A 19,438-nucleotide genomic window follows, 5' to 3' on the forward strand; every position below is an offset into this window, starting at 1 on the left:
GTTCTCAACTCTATAAGTACAGAAATTGTATCCATCTTTCAGCACTTTATTGCCAGTATCTCATACAGTTCATGGCACAAAGTAAGCACTTATAAAGGATACTTATTGAATGGATGAGTAAATTATGAAAATTCTATTTTTTTGTTTATTGTGAAAAAATTTCCATTGTGTTACAAAACCAAACCTAATTATCTAGTCCTTTAGAGCAGCAGTCTCCAATCTTTTTCATACCAGGGACGAGTTTCGTGGAAGACAGTTTTTTCATAGACCAGGTGGGGAGGGATGGTTTCAAGATGATTCAAACACATTACACATGTTATGCACTTTGTTTCTATTCTTATTACATTAAGTCCACCTCAGATCATCAGGCATTAGATCCCAGAGGTTGGGGACCCCTGCTTTAGAAAAGTGCTTCTCAAACTTTCATATATATATGAATTACCTGAGGATCTTGTTACAATGCACAATCAGCTTTCATAGATTTGGTTAAAAGCCTGGAACTCTGCGTTTCTGACAAGTGTCTGGCTGATCCCATGTGCTGACCCTCAGGGACCACGTTTAGAGTAGCAGCTGTTCGAACACCTCAAACACCAACCTCTATATTCATGTTAACGCTGCTCCTCCAGTATTATTTATTTGCTAGCTGGCCTAACTGGTTTCCATCAGAAATTCATTAGCCATCCGTGGACAGATAAATCTCAGTGGCGACTCAGCCTGAAGCACTCTACACGAGGACTCCCTCTGAGAAGCAACTCAATTGCAAGTGATTGCCTTAGCGTATCTGTCCTTGTGACTTTTGATTTAGGGCTCAGATCTGAAATCCCCATTTATTTCCTTGGTGTCACTCTCTTAATACAAATAGTGCATCTCTCCTGTTGGCAGACACTCCAGTCTGACTGTTTACTTTATCATCAGCAGCTTTGAAGGACCTTCCAAAATAAAATCTGTGTATTACATAGCCCCCTGCCCTACTAAATGTCATAAAAATCTGTCCAGATATTTTAGAGTAATGTAAAGACCAACAATGGCACCCCACTCCAGTACTCTTGCCTGGAAAATCCCATGGACGGAGGAGCCTGATAGGCTGCAGTCCGTGGGGTCGCTAAGAGTCGGACATGACTGAGCGACTTCACTTTCACTTTTCCCTTTCATGCACTGGAGAAGGAAATGGCAACCCACTCCAGTATTCTTGCCTGGAGAATCCCAGGGACGGGGGAGCCTGGTGGGGTGCCGTCTATGGGGTCGCACAGAGTTGGACACGACTGAAGTGACTTAGCAGCAGCAGCAGCAAAGACCAACAAACAGGATCAACACAGGTGAACTTCACTTTCTTTACAGATACTCTCCTTCTGTACACTGAGTATAAATAATGGGCTTCAGTGGTTACTGTGGGGAATGAGTGTTTCAGTCATGTATGTAAAGCCTCGAGATCAGCTTTGTAATCAGACCCCAACCAAAGGAGCTATTGGGATATTTAATCAGGGTTATTGTTCAGTTTAATTATTGTCCTTTGGTGTGTCCAAAGCTACACAATATAGACAGCTTACGGATTCCATTCAGGCAAAAGAACACTTTTATATAAACTACTTGAAAACCAAGAAGTTCTATTCCCAGTGTTAAAGGGCTACCCTGTTGGCTCAATTGGCAAAGAATCCGCCTACAGTGCAGGAGACGGCTCGCAACACGGTAGACCCGGGTTTGATCCCTGGGTTGGGAAGATCCCTTGGAGGAGGGATAGGCTACCCACTCCAGTATTCTTGTGCTTCCCTGGTGGCTCAGTCAGTGAAGAATCTAGCTGCAGTGTGGGAGACCTGGGTTTCAATCCCTGGGTTGGCAAGATCCCTGGTAGGAGGGCAAGGCAACCCACTCCAGTATTCTTGCCTGGAGAAATCCCATAGACAGAGGAGCCTGGCAGGCAGCAGTCCATGGGGTTGCAAAGAGTTGGACATGACTGAGCAACTAAACACAGCACATATATGTTGTATATTTGTGTATATGTGTGTACACCCCCCCCCCCATATCTTCCTTATCCATGCCTATGTTGGTGGATACTTAGACTGTTTCCATGTCTGGGCTATTGTTAATAGTGCTGCTATGAACACTGAGGTGCTTTTATCTTTTGGAATTGTAGTTTTCTTTAGGATATATGCTGAGGAGGGAGATTGCTGGATGATATGGTAGGATTTTTAGTTTTTCACGGAACCTGTATACTGTTTTCTACAGTGGCTGCACGCATTTACATTCTCACCAAAAGGGTGGGAGGTTCCCTTTTCTCCATACTCTCTCCAGCATTCTGATTTATTTTTAATAGAAAAGAAACCTCTCCCTTTATTAAATTCCAACCTGGATTTTTTTTCTTCTTTAACCTTAAAAAGTATTTTAAGAAATGACTTGCTGTATTTTCTGAGCTCTGTTAATTCCCTTTGCACACCTGCTTAATGTTTAGGTACCTTTTTTTTTTTGTTATCTTTTCTATTTTTAATTTATGCTTTAACTTCATGAATTTTACCCCTTTCTTAACATTTTTTTTTCTCATATTTAACATTAGGTGACACTTTTCTTCTCCATCTCAGTTGTATTTTACTGCAGTTCTTCTATTATCTGTTAGCACATCAGTCATGACTTTTTTCTTTTGTTCTCGGGATATTATTTCACGGGTTTGAGTGGGAATCCTTGCTTCTTTTCATGCTTAATGATGGGTTTTGCTGTATCTCAGGAGCAGGTTCCCAGGCAGGGTCGGGTATTTGCATGCGGACTTTCTCCTCTGTTGTTACCAGGGAAGCTCCGAGAACACTAGAGTAGGTAGCCATTCCCTTCTCCAGGGGATCTTCCCAACCCAGGGATTGAACCTGGGTCTCCTGCATTGCAGGCAGATTCTTTACCTCCTGAGCCGCCAGGGAAGCTACTATTGTTACCGTAAAGTATTAAAAACACAGCCTGTCCTCGCAGATGTGTCTTCAGACCTGAGATCCACCTTCTTGGCCCCCTTCGTGTCCAGCAATGAACTTGCCAGTGTTCCTGACTTGTTCAATTCGGATTCTGTTCCCTGTGGGTGTTTTTCCCGCAGGTGGGTTTCAGTCCTTCTGGTTGGAGATGATGCCAAGCTTCTCTGAGGTGCTGAAGGCCTTAAGCAGCCCCAGCACCTTTGGGTTTTCCTAGAGACCCTGATGAGGTCCATGCAGCCTTTTCTGATTGTGCTCATGTATGTTTACTAATTATTCTACTCAGAATAGAGTAGGTATTTTTTTAAGTACATGAAATGAGGTTTGTGAGCCCTGAAGATCATTGAGATTCTCTGTATCTTCCCTCCACTATTTCTGCAAAGTTGCTAAATCCATGAGCTCATCAGCTGGGTGTTCTGGTTGCTGGCTGTGCTGTCTTTCCTGCTTTGGATGCTCTGTCAGTTTTTATTGAAGTATAGTTGATTTACATTGTTGTGTTAATTTCTGCTGTAGAGCAAAGTCATTCAGTTATAGCTGTACTGATGTATATATATGTGTGTGTGTGTGTGTGCTCTTTTTTATACTTTTCCATTACAGTTTATCCCAGGATATTGAATATAATTCCCTGTGCTATACAGTAGGACTTTGTTATTTATCCATTCTATTTATAATTCTCTGCATCTGCCAATCCCAAACTCCCAGTCTATCCCTCCCTCCCCCTCCCTTGGCAAACGTTCTCCATGTCTGTGAGTCTGTTTCTGTTTTGTAGATAAGCTCCTTAGTGTCATATTTTAGATTCCATGATTCCACATATAAGTGATATCATATGGTATTTGGATGCTTTGCCAGTTTTTAAGAGAGGATTTAGGGAATGGTCAATTGAGTCTAATCACCTGGGAAGCTTTTTGAAAATGCTGATGCCTATCCCCTGATTCCAAGATTCAAGTGCTCTGAGGTGGACCCCCAGGAAAGAGCATTTTAGAAAGTTCCCGAGCATGTTGTAGACTGGGCCTGGGCAGGTAACTACTGCACTGTGTGGATTCCATCTTAGTTTTCAATTTAATTGGTGGATGGTTTGCCTAGCCAGCCCACAGGGCAGAATGGAATAGCTGGAAGTGTTTCTTTTGCTACAGATGCAGAATTTCTTTTTCTCATAGAAATGTAAAAATTGCATCCTTCTCCCCCAAACATCAATCTGCAGTATCCCTCTATTTTTTTTTCCTCTTGCCATGAGAAAGTATTTTGAAAAGTTAAGGACTTTTATCTTTATGAAAGATATATACATAGATAGATATTTTTCTTCTATAGAAGAATATTTCTCTTCTAGCCAAAAGTTGGTCCAAACAACTATTTTTATTGTTTAATGTTTCCTCATACTTTTAACTGTATTCAAAGGATTGCTAGGTTTTTAGTTTCTTGGGGCCAAGAAGAGCTTTGCTTAGTTTAATACTCTCCTCACAAAAGAACAAATAATATAATTTTATTATAGGAAATTAATACTGATTTTTATATACACAAATAAGAATTTTTCCTCTATGTAAGTTATATTTTCTTATGCTAAGAGTTCATTAACTTTAGCACTTGAAAATATATGGCATAAAGTACTGTAGAAATTTGTTGAAGAAATGAAGCTTTCTATGAAATGAATGACTAAAATGTCCAAATTCATTCAACAGGATTTGTGATATATGCAAAAAGTTATTTAGTATAGATATGATCCTTAATTGCTGATTTTAATAATTTTGTTAGATTCAAATCCTATGCAGTTTTAGAGATGCTAGAGAATATATGATTAAATTGCTTAGGTTTAGAAAATAACTTCAAGAGAAAAAATAGTGTCATAGAAGTTAATTAGAACAAATTAAGAGAGCAATGTTTAAAATAAAGACTGTATATAGAGTGTGTTCTTCAGAAGAATGACTTAATGTCCAATTCTCACTGAACTGGTCACATGAATGTGAATCTGATTTTCATTTTCTTGTGACTGTTTATTTCTTTGTCTTAAATTATCACTTATATGTGTACGTGTATTTACACATATATACTTTATATGACATATAATATAGTGATAAAATATGTATTTCTATAAAAGATGAATTGTTTGTCCAAGAACTCATCTATTTTTACATTTAGGGTTCTTTTTAAATCACTGCAGGGGCTTCCTAGGTGGCGTTAGTGGTAAAGAACCCACCTGCCAGTGCAAGAGGCGTAAGAGACTCAGGCTCAATCCCTGGGTCAGGAAGATCCCCTGGAGGAGGGCATGGCAACCCACTCCAGTATTCTTGCCTGGAGAATCCCATGGACAGAGGTGCCTGGTGGGCTACATCTATAGGGTCACAAAGAGTCGGACACGACTTGAGGCGACAGTGTAGCACAGCACAGCATGCTGTGAATGCAATTATGTATTCTTACATTTAACTGAATGTCTTCTCATCTCCTTAGTGAGGTGAAAGGAGGTCTAAGTCAACTGATCAGTCCAGGAAGGGAAAATAAATTCTGAATTTCAAGAAAAACATCATTTGCTCTGAAAATATGACACAGCATCCTTGTTTAGCTGAGGGATTTATTAATCGGTTTTTATGCATCAAATAATAAGGATACATTTGAGCTTGCTAAAAACTGTTTTTACAGTGTCAAATAGATGGGGTTGGAGTGGTGGGAGGTACTGTGTGTATTACCCAGGAATGAAGATGCATTATTTACATTAACTTTGTATTCATTTTGCAAATCATGAGCTTAATAGCAGTTATCAGTATCTGTGTGTTCTTAATGTGCATTGAAAAACCTAAGTAGCAGAATCTATTTTATACTCTTTTCAAATTCCCCAAAAGAGAAACTCCGTATAATTTAGATTATGTGCTGTGCTTTGTCGCTCAGTCGTGTCCGACTCTTTGCCACCCCACGGACTGAAGCCTGCCAGGTTCCTCTGTCCATGGGATTCTCCAGGCAAGAATACTGGAGTGGGTTGCCATGCCCTCCTCCAGCTGATCTTCCCAACTCAGGGATCAAACACAGGTCTCCCACACTGCAGGCAGATTCTTTACCGCCTGAGCCACCAGGGAAGCCCAATTTAGATTACGGCCCATTACAAACAGAAAAGGTGGCCCTTTGTTATGTTAATAAAATATAAAGCTGTCTCTCTCTCCCTTTTCTATCACAGAAGGCAGAGCCATGAGCCTTGTATTGGACAGTGCCATGCTTAAGTAAATGTCAGGAGTGATCTTGATTCAAAATTTAGCAGAAGACACTGTATTAGAATTGATCACCCCAGAGGCTATAAATACAAAATGTCTGACAAAGGCCCTGACAAACAAGAAATTTATCAGAAAACAAGCCAATTGTAGATCACAGAACAAATCAGCAGCAGCGCTTTGTAGAGCTGTCTTTTTTCTGCTGGGTGAAGATAAGATTGATTGGTGCAACCTTCAGCAAGCTCCCTTAGGCAACAAAAAGAACAGAAAAAGTTGTGGTTAGAGGGGAGATGGCAAAACTTACAGTTGGGGAGTTTCCCAAGGAAATGGGGGAAACATCAGTGAGGACGCTCTAGGGATGAGGGCTCGCAGATGGCAGGCCACATGACTCTTGCCACCACACTGACTGTCATAATCTCTGAGCCCTCTGTCTTACAATTAGAAATGGAAAGTGACCTTTTTTTTTCTGCTGGGAAAAGTTCTTATTTTTCTAACATAGAATATGAAAGTAGGTTCTAGTTACTTCATTAACACCCCAAATATTTTACTTCTAGTTCTTTTATATATGAATCTTCAATGTAGTAACATCAGTAAACTAACCACACACTGTGAAACAGTAAAGAACTTTTAGAATCAGTTCAAATAAAGCAGAACGATACATTGTGGTTTTCTGATTGGTAATAGTGAAGGCAGGAGACATCTCGAAAATATTTTAAATATATATATATATATTTAGAATTTTAGTTATTCCAGAGAATATATTTGATTTTTATTATTCAAAATAGAAGCAAACAGAATTTGTATGTGGCTAGAGGTCTTTGCTTGATTGGATTGTCCCCTCTGGAGCAAAAATAATCTATGCATTCTAAAATTGCAATTCCATTAAGCAAGATGATCATCAAGGTACATGAGTTAAATCAATATTTTAATTTTAAAATACATTATAAATGTCTAGGAAATATATGTTTAGGGAAATTATTTCTAAGACATATTTGCAGGGCAGTCTTGGGGATATATATCAGTGTTGTCACATAAATTGTTACATGGGAAATTGATGGTTGAAAGTAGCCCAGCTATTTCTTTCTATTAAATATAGTAGAAAAATATCAATTTTCCAAGGGTCTTTACTTATGTTGCCTACTGAAAACACGGAGAATTAGTGTAGCCCTGGGGATAAGGGCATGAGTTCTGGAATCTGATGACCCTTGAGGCAGATTACAGCCCAATCACTAAACAATGGAAGGACCTTGTGGTTGTTTCTTAGCTCTGTTGCCTCTGTGTTCTCATCTGAAAAATAGAACCAGTGAAGAATCTCAGCCTTATGAAGATTAAATGTTAATGCATGTGCCTGGCATGTAGTAGTAACTCAGTGATATGTCTTTCTTACTGTTTTAGTTTTATTTCTTTGAATCTTAAGATTTTGCATTACTATCTGGAAATGAAACCTGAGTATTAAAAAAAAGTATATATATATGTGTGTGTGTGTGTGTGGCATGTGTGTGTGTGTGTGTGTGTGTGTGTGTGTGTGTAGGAAGAACACAGATTTGATCTAGTAAATTTTTTCAGCGGCTAAGAAACTTTTAATATTTTCCAGGCTGTATCTAATAATGTTCCAATGAGGAGCTTGTCATTCCAGGGGACCTGACTCTCCAAATTTTTCCCTGCTGGCACACCATGCCCACCCACACCACACCTGCTCTCTGCAAGTCTGCCTTCCAGGACAAATGGCTCACCTTTGGTAAATACATATATACAGTCAGGACACTCAAAGTGGCTGCTCTCTGTCTCTGTCCATCCCCTGCCCGACCAGTGCCTGCTTCACCTACACCCTATGCATATGACAGACCTTCCTACACACTTGCCCCAGGCCCCAGGAGGTGATTCGTCTTATCAAAGGGGTGGTGAGGGCCATGCCCCTCTGCTGGTTTCCCTGGGAACCAATGAGCCAACTTGATGTCAATTCCCCTACAACTGGTACCATCCCCTTCCCCCTACTCCCCAAGTAGAGACTGCTGCCCTGTCCTGCCTGCCGTGGGCCACATGGTGGGGTGTCACTCCAGGACCCTTCTCAGACATGTAAACATTCCCATTCAATAATCCACTGATGTCTTAGTTGCTGACTCTGGGCTCTTTCTTCCATCTTAAATTTGGGCAAGTGCAGGACATATAGGTGTGCTGTGCACAACCCAGCAACACATTCTCTGTTTCTCTCACCTTTGCTTTGCTTACCTTGTGTCCTTTGCTGAGAATATTCATCTCCAGGTTTTTAGAAATTTAAATCTTTGCTAACTTTTAAACTCTTATACAAATTCAACTTTTAAATCACCTGCGATGCCTCTCACACCTCTGTAGCTGTCATGGTAGAGGAAAAAACCCTCCCTCCTCCGATCTAGAAAATTCCATTTATTCCTCTTGTTTACGTGTCCTGTCTTCTTTCCTCCATTTGCCTGAAAAGCAGTGCATGTCTCAATGTCTGTATACGGTCTCCCAGCAGAGCACTTTGGTCCTTGGTCCCAGGAGGTGCTCTGGTAACATTTACTGAGTGAATGGCTATTGCATTTGTGACATATTTAAAATCATATCTTTCTGATAACAGTGATTATAACTACTTGTGAGATGTTAAAGAAGTGCTTAGGAGGAAATCAAAATTTTATTTCAATAATTGTTATTATAAATTTTATAAAGATTCTAAATGGCCTCAGGTGACCTAATCCTAATTTGGAAATAAAAACTGAGGTTTTATTTTTATAGATAAGCCTCAAGTTTGAATATTTATATGTGTTAATTATACAGAGACAATCCTGGCCTTTCAAATTCTGACCTTCATTTCCTTTTTGCCAAAAATATTAGCTTCCTGGATTATTTAGATGATTGCCCTAATTCTTCATTTGCCATTGTTTGTTTCTATTACTGATCTTTGTTTTCTGATCAGCTTCCTTTGACAGACAACAAATTCTCTCACTTGCAAAACCCTTTTTAGTATCAGTAATTAGATTGTGATGTGGCCCCAAAATAACCCTGTTCCTCTTTCATGACCTCATTGGAGATCTCTGTTAACTTACCAGCTTTCCTGGTAATCAGTCTGGTCTCCATGTTTACTGTGACCATCACAATAGCCTGGTCACTTGTGATGCAGGATAATGATGAAGACCTTGGTGAATGTATCTCATATGCATTCAGCATTTTTTTTTTCCTTTAAGAAAGCAGTTTCATATTGATACAGTATAGACAGATTAACAGATCGCACTTTTTCTCATCAGTTCAGTTCAGTTGCTCAGTCGTGTCCGACTATTTGTGACCCCATGAACCCCAACACACCAGGCCCTCCTTGTCCATCACCAACTCCCAAAGCTTGCTCAAACTCATGTCTATCAAGTCAGTGATGCCATCCAACCATCTTGTCCTCTGTCTTCCCCTTCTCCTCCTGCCTTCAATCTTTCCCAGCTTCAGGGTCTTTTCCAATGAGTCAATTCTTCGCATCAGGCAGCCAAAGTATTGGAGTTTCAGCTTTGGCAGCAGTCCTTCCAATGAATATTCAGGACTGATTTCCTTTAAGATTGACTGATTTGATCTCCTTGTAGTCCAAGGGACTCTCAAGAGTCTTCAACACCACAGTTCAAAAGAATCAATTCTTCAGCTCTCAGCTTTCTTTATAAATACACGTTGAAATGTGAGGATAAGACGAGTCCCTGAGAACTTTGGCTGAGAATTGTGCTAAATCATGTCCATCATGAATATACCCATTTATTCAGTAAGCACCCGCTCTGTGCCACATGCCTTTTTAGATGCAAGTATTTTTTTTAATAGTTTTTTAGTCAGTGAGTTTCATTAATTTTCACTGATTTTTTTTTAATAGTAACTTACTTATTTTTTCACTTTTTCATTCAAGTTTATTGATATGTAGTTTCCCAGATGGCGCTAGTGGTAAAGAACCCACCCACAAGTGCAGGAGACTTAAGAGACATAGTTCAGTCTCTGGCTTGGGAAGATCCCCTGGAGGGGAAAATAGCAACCCACCCCAGTATTCTTGCCTTGAGACTCCTATGGACAGAGGATCCTGGTGGGCTACAGTCCATAAGGTTACAAAGAGTGAGTATGACTGAAGCGACTTAGCATGCATGTATAACATATGGCATTGTGTAAAATTAAGATGTATTCACATCAAAATGTAATTAACCTCAGTCGTATCAGGTTACCCCATTTTGATGGATCAGCAAAAACAATTTCTAGTAATTACTAGGTAGTTACTGAGCATCTACCTTGTACAAAAAAATAACAACACACTGATGTTCTTGGTGAAAGTGAGGTAAAGAAGTACTACAATTGGAGAAGAATTATACTTGGCTTTGAATGTAGACAACTAATTTGGGGTAAAGGCAGAACAATAAAGGGAAATTGAGAGAATAGACAGTAGTTAGAGGACAGACAAGACCAGGGCAGGTTGTTGGGGGAGAAGGCTCTTACATAATTGAAGACTGCCAGAGTCCTGCTCCAGCTGGTCCAGGGGTACCCAAGGGACGAACGGTGTCGGCGAGAGGAAAGAAAGAAACAGTTTTTTTTTTTGATGGCCTGAGGACCATAATCTTTATTGCTTTAGTCTCTCTTTATATAGCACATGTTCTTCTACGTAACGGCTCTTACAATATTTTTCCGTTCAGATCAACATCCCCTGATTCTAAAACGTGTTAAAAGTTTTTTCCTAGTCCTTTGTCACATTATGGTTACATGTTTACCCCGAAACCTATTTTTATTCTACTAAAACATAGTCTATGAATAATATTATTCCATCTACTTGTTCTGTACAGCCTGCTACTACAGCGAATACAGCATCTTGCTTCAGTGAATAAGTACTATAGTGGTGTCTAAGGACAAAATTTCTCATAGTACAGCCATTGTCAGTGGTGGTTTGTTTACCATCCACCCACATACCACAAGACTTTCTGGCAGGGAGAAGTCTTTTGCAGTTTACCTTGAAACCATTTACAATACAATTCATATATTTCTTTCTGTTTACACTTAGATTCTAAGGGGCACAAATATCTCTAGCATCCCAATCTTTATGAGAAAAGGCAATTGTCTTAGTTTCTATAATTTTCCCTGATACATGACCCAAGCTTTCCAGTCATCAATAATAATCTCCTCATGAGGCCAGGTCACAATAGGCTTAGGGCTTGTTTTCCAAATGAACATGGCCTTATTCCCTGGCTAAGTGTTAGGGACCCACCAGCCAGGGGCCCCAGTAGGCTTAATCATTTTTGGAATGTCTCTCTGGGACAAGGGATCATTTTTCTTTTTCCTGGACTCTCGTGACCTCATCATGGAAGCCCCTACAACTCCAGCCATCAAAGAATGAAACAGAGTTAGCCACAACAAAAGCATAGAAACAGGAAGGAGGGAAGGTTCCGATCCTGGAGAGAAACCTCTTTGCAGTTTCTTCTTGAGTGGTACCGTGACTTTGTCATCCGGCAGCAGTTCCAGAACGGCTTCTAACAGAAGACAGAAGAAAGAGAGGGAGACCAGGAATGTAGCAGAGATGAAGACATGGTTCTAGAAAGAGAAGAAATGAATCCAATTAAAGTAGCTTCTCAAAGTGAAGGAGAGAAGAGGCAACTTAGTTGGGGAGACTTTTTATCTTACAGAGTAGATTATTTGATTTTCATGAAAAACATGTGAGTAAAATTTTGAGGGAAAAAAGAAAGAGACTGAAGCTGTCAGCTTAGTGTTTGGAAGTCAGAATTCAAACTCATTGTGTAGGAGAGGAAGCTCCAAGCAGCACACCTTTGTTCTAAGTGAATGTGATTGGAGTGGATGATGATTGTTTAAAGATCCTGGGATGCCATTAAGCCATTTATTTCATTCACTTGGGACTTATGCTGGTTTCAGTATTGTCTGGAAATTGGATTGAGGATACTTTCAGGACTTCAGAGGGCAAGTAAGGGGTAATAAGGTTGTGTGGAGGATATGTCTTTTAAAAGTGGCCTAAACATTTTATCTGATTCCATCTTAATAGCGTCAGTTGTATATATTCTTTTTGTTTGTTTGTTTGTTTGTTTTTTACACGTGGACAAGTGGGCACAGATTCACAGGCCAGAGGGACACCCAGTCTCAGCTGGACACACAGACACTGTGGCGGTGGTGTACAGACCACAGAGGCCGTGTGGACCCGACGGCCACAGGGGACACCCAGGCCATGGACTACGTGGGACAGGGAAGGGGCCTTTTGGCGCGACTGCACTGGAATCCTAAGAAGGGGGCGCTGGGGGCAGCCCGCACGCACACCCTGGGGCTCAGTCCGTCTTCCACACTTTGTTGAGAAGCTTTACCACCTCGTCATAGATGATGAACACGATGGCCACATCCAGGCAGACACGGCCGAGGCGCGGGACAGTGCCCTTGTAGAACGCCTTGAGTCCCTCGTTCCTCAGGATCTGCAGGCCGCAGTCCCACGTGTTCCGGTACTTGTGGGCTTCCGGTCCCTGCATCCGGGTCTTGATCACGTCCAGTGGAGTGTTCCCGAAGACACTAGCTGCGCCCGCGATGGCTCCGAACACACCAGTGATCAGCGGGTTCATAGGCTTGTTGGGGTTGTCCCCTCGGTACCAGTTGCGCAGGGAGGTCATGACGAAGAAGCGGATGGCTTGGTTGGATCCCTGCTTCAGTACGGTGGCCGTGAGGCCTTGGTATGTTCCCTTCAGCCCTTGTTCCCGCAGGATCCCCCTGACCCCGTGGAAGAATCCTTGGTATTTGGGGCTGCCAGAGGTCTGGTCATGGATGAATTTCACCTTGATGGTCTCCATGGGGCACACGACCACCACGGCCTCGGCCACTCCGGCGCCCAGGCCGCACAGCAGCCCGCGCGTGCTGTCCAGCCGTCCGTCCCTGGGCGTCTCGAATTTGGTTGCTGAGAAATTCGAACGTCCCGAACCTGACGGCCGCCTTGGGGATAGAGCCGTAGAGCAGGGAGCTGAGGCCTCGGTACAGGCCCAGGACGCCATGGCTGCGGACCGTCTGCCGTACGCAGTCCCCGACGCCCCGGTAGCGCGGCGGGTGCGAGCGCTCGTCCAGCTGCAGCTGCGTCTTCACGTACTCGGTGGGGAAGGTGATGCAGATTTCGATGCCGCCCGCCAGGCCGCCTGCCAGGATCGCCTTCTCCGGGTGAGTGAGTGCGGCCTTCCCGGGCGCGGGCGCGGCGGCCGCCAGAGCGCGGGGTGCGGCCATGGCGGGCGGGTGGGGCAGGGGCCCGGCGGCAGCGGCGCGGCGGCGGCGGCGGCGGCGGCGGCGGCGGCCGCGGCCTCGGGTCCGAGCTCTTGCGCTCAGTTGTACATATTCTTAAAGGAACCTATTTAATTTAGTGCTATCAACGAGTAAGCTTACTTAAGACTCAGTTCCATTAAAATATTTTCTGAAAGCTAAATCAACATTGTTTACAGTGGATTAGCTCTGTGATGTATTCAAACATAAGCTTCTGCCAAGTGTTTTTGCTGCCATATGTACACCTATTAATTAACTCCTTGTAAATATCTTTAGTATTCCCTTGAGTTTGCTGAAGTTTGCTGTGGAAGCATCACTTTTGCTCAAATTCTATTTCTCTCAATTTTAAATATGGAAGTTTAAGTGGACCCAGTAAAGAGCACCCCCTTTTTTTTATCCAAATTTATAACCTTTTGAGAGAAAGATATGGAGATTAGGCAAATAGGGATCGACTTATCAACTTACACACCGATGAAGCTCATACTGAAGGGCATGGCTAGTTGCCAGACCAAATAGGACTTGCTAACACTTCCTTCCTGAGTTAGAACGTCTTCCCCACCCAGGCACAGGCAATGATGCATAATAGTGCCACTTCTCCTTGAATGAACATGAAGAAGAAGAAAGTACATACTCCATGCAGTTAGGCAGACCTCAAGAGAGAGAGAGGAAGGGTAAGCACTCTCCCACTGTGTTATATAACATCTCCAGGGCATTTGAGATAGACATCATGCTTGAAATGGGGCTCTCCTTTGACCATCATGCCACCTTGCTTTCTGGGTCTTTTCCTATCTCTTAGGACTTCTAAATTAATTTACTTAGGTTCCTCTTTCTTTTTGTACTTTGTTATTATTATTTATTTATTTTGGCTGCTCTGGGTCTTTGTTGAGGTATGCAGGCTTCTCTAGTTGCAGCACAAGGGCTTCTCTTGTTGCAGAGCTCAGGTCTAGGGTGTCTGGTCTCAGCAACTGTGGCATATGGACTTAGTTGCCCTGCAACATGGGGGAATCTTAGTTCCCTGAACATACATACATTGAACCTGCGTCTCCTGAATTGGGAGGCAGATTATTAATCACTGGACCACCAGGGAAGTCCATTATTACGCTTTCAAAGTTCCATAGAACTTCTGTCTCTGGTTCTTATCTCTTGGAATCTCCAGAGTAGTATATTCAGTTGTCTGTAAGATACCCTGCTCTGTTAAAGTATAAAGTTAGCTCAGAGTCATCTTATTCAAACTTGCTTAATGCATCCCTCTTGATTCTATTCCCATCTGGCATTTGCTGCCTCATTTAAAAGCATCAGCATTGGTCCATCTGTTTCTCAGGCTGGGGATACAAGGATCTGGTGATCCTTAGTCCTTCTGTTTCCCAGGTTGGGGATCCAAGCCACGCACTTGGTCTACTCCCAATGACTTTTCATCTTTCAAGTCTTCTTAGCCTCTACTCCTCAGCTTATTCATCTGTCTTTGGGTGGACTTTGCTTTCCTCCAAACCATTCGACCATACTAAGTCTACACAACTGGCAAGTTTCCTTCCTGGCTTCACACTACACTGCAAAGCTATAGTCATCAAGACAGTATGGTACTGGCACAAAAACAGAAATAGAGACCAATGGAACAAGACAGAAAGCCTGGAGATAAACCTATACATCTATGGGCACCTTATCTTTGACAAAAAAGGCAAGCATATACAATGGAGAAAAGACAGCCTCTTCAATAAGTGGTGCTGGGAAAACTGGATAGCTACATGTAAAACAATGAAACTAGAACACCTCCTAACACTATACCCAAAAACAAACTCAAAATAGATTAAAGACTTAAATTTATGACCAGAAACTGTAAAGCTCTTAGAGGAAAACATAGTTAGTACACTTCCTGACATAAATCACAGCAAGATCCTCTATGGCCTGCCTCCTAGGTTATGGAAATAAAAACAAGAATAAACAAATAGGACTTAATTAAATTTAAAAGTTTATGGACAGCAAATGAAAATATAAACAAAGTAAAAAAGACAACCCTCAGAATGGGAGAAAATAATATGAAACAACTAAGGATTAGTCTCCAAAATACACAAGCAGCTCATTCAGCTCAATACAAAAAAACAAAAAACAAACAAAAAAACCAACCCAATCAAAAAGTTAACAGAAGTCCTAAAGAAATATTTCTCCAAAGACATACAGATGACTAATGCATACATTAAAAGATACTCAACATTGCTCAGTATTAGAGAAATGCAAATAAATCTACAATGAGGTATCACCTCATACCAGTCATACACCAAAAAATCTACAAACAATAAATCCTGGAGATGGTGTGGAGAAAAGGCATTCTTTTTGTATTGTTTGTAGAGATGTAAATTAATACAGCCACTATGGAACACAGTATTGCGATTCCTTGAAAAACTAGGAATAAAACTGCCATATGACTCTACAACTCCACTACTGGGCATATACCCTGAGGAAACCATAAGTGAAGAAGACAATGTTCATAGCAGCACTATTTACGATAGCTAGAACATAGAAGCAACCTAGATGTCCATCGGCAGATGAATGGATGAAGAAGTTGTGGTACATTGCAAAGAGTCAGACATGACTGAATACACATACACACACACACACATACACACACATGGAATCTAGAAAGGTGGTACTGATGAACTCATTTGCAGGGTGGCAATGGAAATGCAGGCATAGAGAACAGTCTAATGAACACAACGAGGGAAAGAGAGGGTGGGATGAATTGAGAGAAGAGCGTTGAAACATATACATTACCATATGTGAAATACATAGCCAATGGGAATTTGCTATATGATACAGGGAGCTCAAATCCAGTGCTCTGTGACAACCTAGAGGGGTGGGATGGTGTGAGAGGTGGGACGAAGGTTCAAGAGGGAGGAGACATATGTATGCTTATGGCTGGCTGATTCATGGTGATATATGGCAGAAACTTACACAATAGTGTGAAGCAATTATCCTCCAATTAAAAATAAATTAAAAAAAGAAAGGAGACAGTGATCATAATATTGATATCTGTGTTGTATGATGTAAATAAAGCAACTTTGAGAACAGAAAGAAATAAAATAAAAGTGGAACATAATCCTTTCACAGGCTGGCCTGAGTTTTCTCTTTGAGCTAAAATATGTACTTCCTTAGAACTGTACAAAAAAGGTCTTAATGACTTAGATAACCATGATGGTGTGGTCACTCACCTAGAGCCAGAATCCTGGAGTGTGAAGTCAAGTGGGTCTTAGGAAGCATCACTATGAGCAAAGCTAGTGGAGGTGATGGAATTCTAGTTGATTCATTGGAAAAGACCCTCATGCTGGGAAAGATTGAGGGCAGGAGGATAATGCGGGAGCAGAGGATGAAATGTTTGGATAGCATTACTGACTCAACGGACATGAGTTTGCACAAACTCCAGGAGATGGTGCAGTACAGGGAAATCTGGTGTGGTGCAGTCCATGAGGTTGCAAAAAGTTGGACACAATCGAACAACAACAAAAGTTCTTACATGGCAGGTGCCATGGACTGAATTGTATCTCTACGTATGTTAAAACTCTGACCCCACAGCATGACTGTGTTAGAAGGTGAGGTCTTTAAGAGGTAATTAGGTTAAGTGAGGTCGTAAGTGTGGGGCCCTGATCCAACAGGGTAAGTGACTTTTCTCCGCCCTGTGAGGACACAGTGAGAAGGCACTCTTTACATACCAAGACATCTCTCACCAGGAACTAAACTGGCTGGTACCTTGATTTGTGAATTTTAGCCTCCATAACTGTGAGAAAATAAATTTGTGTTATGTAAACTACTCAGCCTATGGTATATTATTATGGCAGCTGGAGCAGATTAATACACTAGGTCCCAAGTAAGCTTTAGTTAAGCTCAAATTTTCATTTTTAACCGATCATGAACAATACTCATGTCTTTGTGCCCTTTCTTGCCACTGACCAGAATTCTCTCCACTTCCCTCATTAGCATTTTCATCTTCTAAGAGCTTTCCTATCTGTTCTGACACTCACAGAAGCAGTATTAGCAACACTTACTTTTGAAAGCTAGATACTTGTATTATAGTAATTGTAACATCGTATTTTCACTTTTTTCTGCCAGGGTTTCCCTAGTGGCTCAGACAGTAAAGTATCTGCCTGAAATGCAGGAGACCCTGGTTTGATCTCTGAATCAAAAAGATTCCCTGGTGAAGGGAATGACTACCACTCCAGTATTCTTGCCTGGAGAATCCCATGGACAGAGGAATGTGGCGGGCTACAGTCCATGGGGTCACAAAGAGTCAGACATGACTGGTCGACTTAACATTGAACATCGTTTATCTTCACATTTTTCTGCCTTAAGAGTCACCTTTTAATCTGAGTCAACCTCTATTTTATTCTTCTGTTTCCAGGGCTAAGACCTCTGTTTTGATAATAAGAAATACTGTTGAATGAGCTAATGCTTTGTTGAGTGAATGAGAAATATACATACTGATGCATTTCCCTAAACTACTGGTACTAAACATGAACTAGTTAAGTTCCCTGGAATATATTTTCTTTTTATGCTGCCTACTAACTAATTTATTCAACAATTATTTATTAAATAGCAACTATCTTGTACCTTTAGCTTTATTCTCTTCAGGGTGGTGAGGAAGCTGGTGAATTGAAAAAAAGGCAAAATATTTGCTCCATAAATAGTTAGGCTTTTTCCTTTTTAAATAATGTGTTTAGATTATCAAGGGAACTTTCCATTCTAAGTATAACACCTTCCAATAAGGACTTAATGTGTCACTTCTATGGGTCTCAGAGAATAACAGTGACTTTATATAAAAACAGTTGAAAAATTTCCTCTTTAATAGCCAAGATCTTCAGTTATCTTATGGAAAATACTGATACTCATAATCTTAGCTACCATAATAAAAGAAATTTAGAGTTTGAAAAGAGTATTTGCAGTGGCAACAATAATTATCAAAATTATTCTGGCTAAAGATAAAATATAATCTTAATATTAACAGCCTCCTACTAATGCAGTCATTGTAATTTCATGTTTTTAAAGTGCTAAAAGAAAATAATCATAATATATCATTGTTTCCAAAATTTTAACCCAATGTAAATTGTACTCTCATTTTCTAATCTAATATTATGAATAATAACTTCAGTTATATCTTCCTGTCTTTGTTCTAATGAAATTTGTGACCCAACAGCAATACCTTCAAAGCTAAGTTCTTTTATTATCAATATTTGGATCAATTTATCAAATCTTACAACATAAAAAATTACAGTTTGAGGAAGCCATAGCAATAACTTAATCTAAACACTATTGTGGCAAACCTGTTTCTGGTAAGTGTTTATATACCAGGGGACACATAGATAGCTCATGGCATAGAACAAGCTTTACTTCAAACTTTCGATAATATTGTATAAGAAGGCTCTACTAACACTCAATTGTAATAAATTTTCAAGTTGAGTGAGAGCCAAGTGCAATAATAGAAAGAATGCAGGATTTGAGTTTAGCAGCCCAAGATTTAGGGGAGTCTGTGTGAATTTTTTGCTGTCTGAGGCTGAATAAGTGACTTATTTTATCCTCTGCATCACCATGGTAAAGTAATACCAGCAATTCTCATTTGACTGTAATGTTTGAAGTCAAATACGGCTTTCATTTGTTCACCATTGTATTGCCAGAGCCTGGCATGAAGCCTAGCATATAGCACACATTTAAAAACTATCTGCTGAGTGAATAATAAAGAATGAAGAAATGTGTGAATTAAGGGAAACGTTTGGAAGCAGAAGGGTCGGTGATCCTTTGTTTATAGTCACATAAGCTAGAAAGCTATTGATCTGAATCATTATGTAATAAATCTCTTATATTGATCACATGCTATTTTGGTATTTAATCCAGTAATCCCCAACTTTGTTGGCATCAGGGATGGGTATCATGAATGACAATGGTTTCAGGATGATTCAAGCACATTCCATTTATTGTGCACTCTATTTCTATTGTTATTACATCAACTCTATCTCAGATCATCAGCCATTAGATTCCAGAGGTTGGGGACCCTTGATTTAATCTGTTGTATCT

At 40.8% G+C, this 19,438-nt stretch overlaps 1 long non-coding RNA gene and 1 pseudogene across 1 annotated transcript; one reads left to right on the forward strand and one right to left on the reverse strand.

The window, feature by feature from the left end:
* Nucleotides 1–12,350: 12,350 nt before the first annotated feature.
* On the reverse strand, nucleotides 12,351–13,352 carry LOC145526901 (tricarboxylate transport protein, mitochondrial pseudogene; annotated as a pseudogene).
* Nucleotides 13,353–13,865: 513 nt separating this feature from the next.
* Nucleotides 13,866–16,382, forward strand: LOC145526904 (uncharacterized). Its single transcript, XR_014069289.1, has 2 exons — nucleotides 13,866–14,688; nucleotides 14,737–16,382. It is a non-coding gene; the product is annotated as an uncharacterized LOC145526904 (long non-coding RNA).
* The last annotated feature ends 3,056 nt before the right edge of the window (nucleotides 16,383–19,438 follow it).

Source organism: Giraffa tippelskirchi, chromosome 11, assembly GCF_054371585.1.
Source record: "Giraffa tippelskirchi isolate mGirTip1 chromosome 11, T2T-mGirTip1v1.2.pri, whole genome shotgun sequence".
In the NCBI taxonomy this organism is placed as follows: Eukaryota; Metazoa; Chordata; class Mammalia; order Artiodactyla; family Giraffidae; genus Giraffa; species Giraffa tippelskirchi.